Here is a 2,521-nt window from a genome sequence, read left to right as displayed (position 1 = left end):
CTATAACTTTTTCCCCACTTAGCAAAGTACACCCCAAACATCTTAGTCAAACAGATTTTAACGCCCAAACTGGAAGCAACTGCTTATCAGTATGAATCTGACTTGCAATGTTACTGGAGGCCGGCAGCCTTTTCTCTCCGAGGTGTTTCTTCAACACCAGAAACAGAATCCCGCGGGGGGGGGACCGGGGGGGGACAGTGGCCTGTAATCATCGTGAAGCCTGGGACAGGCACCTGGGCATCTCCCTGCCCAGGACAGGAGGCTGCCTCACCCTGTCCCTCTAAACAGGAAAACGCTTTCTTTCTTTTTCCTTTTTCTTAACTGTTTCTTTTCCGTCAACCTTTTTTCCATTCCGCTGAGAGTTTGTGGAAGGACAGCTTAGGGCCACTCAGTGGCAGTTCCTACCCATTCGGTGGCCTGAGCGGTGGGGGCTGCAGCCGGTCTTCAGTGGCAGCTGAGTCTATGGCCTCAGGCTGAGCTGGAGCCGGCCCTTCACCCTGAAATTCCTCCTTGGTCACGGCCTTCTCGGCAGCAGCCTGCTCTTCCTTTTCGATCTCTTCAGGATCCCTGTAGAAGTAAAGATCAGGCGTGACCGCCCACGGGTGTTCACGGGAGGTGGTGCCACGCAGGCACAGTACTTCCCAGGCCAGCATCCACCACATCGGGCCCACTGAGCGAGCCCCTTGTTGCAGGGCTGGCAACGGCCACATAGCGCAGAGGAGAGTCCGTGCTGCACAGAGCAGTGGTGGGCAGGTGCACACAGACGCCTCTGTGAGCGGCTGGGGGTCAGCCCTGGGTCAGTGACCCCAGAAGTCTCGGCTCCCGAGGGCGGCCTGGATCTGGGTGGTGAAGTTTCCAGGAGCGAAGCGGCCGGCAATAGGGGCGGCTCCGGTGGCAGCCGCAAACTCCAGCACAGCTCGCTGGCCAGCGTTCCTGGACGATGCGACACTGACCTCAGCGGGGTTTTCAATGGCAACAACGGCACCAGCTGCCAGCAGAAGCTTCTCCCAGGCTCTCTGCAGATTTATGATGTAGGGGCCATCACTTTTCCTTTCGCAGAAGTGCTTTCCATTTGGAAGTCAAGGTGGGTGCCACCTAAGAGGGCTCCTGGTGCGTGGAATTTGGGGACACCCTCCCCCTTCATTTGCAGGACATCCAGGGCTCTTAAAGTTTCCCTTTAAGTTACACAAGAACTGACAGCAACACCGTATGGACCCCGCCCCGGGCAGCGCGGAGAAAGCAGGACGCCCCTTTCTTAAACAAGCCTGCAGACCAGGCCCGGTGCTGAGTGCTCAGCGGCGGCCAGCTGGCAGTCACTCTGTGTCACCCAGTGTCCAAAGCTGATGTCAGCACGAGGGACGGAGCTCTTTACAGACTGCCCCTGACCAGAATCCTGGAACATCCTTTCGGGTCCACAAATATAATTTCAACCCCTCGTTTAAAATATTACACAGCCCTAGCCGTTTAGGTTTAGTGGTTAGAACATCGTTCTGCGGACTGAAGGGCTGTAGGTTCGATCGGCTCAAGGGCACTTACCTCGGTGGCAGGCTCAATGGAAAAAACATCCTCAGGTGAAGATTAACAAACAAACAAATAATTAAACAAACTTGATAGAATATTGATAACTGTCGAAACTTTGCTGAACTCTCGTCTTAATTTTGTGCCTAATTTTGAAATTTCCCCTACTCTGATTTTTCAAATAGGTTCTAGCTTGCTCTTACATGCCAGCTTCAGTTTCCTGTGACCACACCCAGGGTTGGGAGATCAGTGGATACTCAGGTTCAAGGAGATGAGCAGCCAGCTTGGAGCAGAAGGCCAGTCAGGAGGTTTAGGGCAGGCGGCCCTCACCCTGGAAGAGCTGTGGTAAGGTGAGCTGGTGGAGGGGGGTGAGGGGGGGGCCGGACGCTCTGGGCAGCCGCCTAGGCCCCTTCAGGGGGAGCTGCAGTTGCTCGAGTCCTCCTGCCTCTTGCTCAGGCTTAGGGTGCCACCACCTGTCATTGCACCTGGGCCCTCTGGGAGGAGCTGCCCTTTGTACCCACTGGGGGCAGGCCATGCGTGGGCGCCTGGGGGATGCTCAGCGACGGGGATGGGGTGGAAAAGACTTCCCCAGGGAGCATGTTCCACCTGCTCCTGCCTAAGGCACCCTTTGCCCCCCGCCATGAGTGTGTGGTTGCAGAGTAACCCAGAGGTGCAGTGAGGGGCGCTTGCAAAAGAGGCTTGGGGCTGGAGAAGGGCCTGGCAGGGAGTAAGCGAACGTGCAACCTGTGCTGGCTGTGACCCCGCTGCACCCACTGGGGCAGGACAGGCCGGCAAAGGTGAAACAAACAGAAACGACTGATCACTTACGCGGAACTAAAACTTCTGCCCTCCTGGCCTTTCGGTGTGTTTTTGTTGCTGCTGTTGTTTTTCTTTCTTTTGCTTGCACAATATTTAAAAACCAAAATAATAAACTCTAAAATTCAGTATTAAACCAAAGTTATCACTACTAACAATTAAAACCTAAAATCTTGTATTTGGGGGC

The 2,521-nt window shown here is 54.9% G+C and overlaps 1 pseudogene across 1 annotated transcript; it reads right to left on the bottom strand.

Moving 5' to 3' along the window:
* Positions 1–378: 378 nt before the first annotated feature.
* LOC308552205 (small ribosomal subunit protein uS2 pseudogene) lies at positions 379–1,402 on the bottom strand (annotated as a pseudogene). The gene is made up of 2 exons: positions 1,266–1,402; positions 379–1,175 (listed from the first exon to the last, which is right to left on the bottom strand). The product of its transcript is annotated as a small ribosomal subunit protein uS2 pseudogene (transcript).
* Positions 1,403–2,521: the final 1,119 nt, after the last annotated feature.

The sequence above is a fragment of the Miniopterus schreibersii genome (genome assembly GCF_964146895.1).
Source record: "Miniopterus schreibersii genome assembly, chromosome: 1".
Classification (NCBI taxonomy): domain Eukaryota; kingdom Metazoa; phylum Chordata; class Mammalia; order Chiroptera; family Miniopteridae; genus Miniopterus; species Miniopterus schreibersii.
Note: the sequence above shows the minus strand (reverse complement) of the source record. Positions and strands in the feature narration are given on the sequence as shown.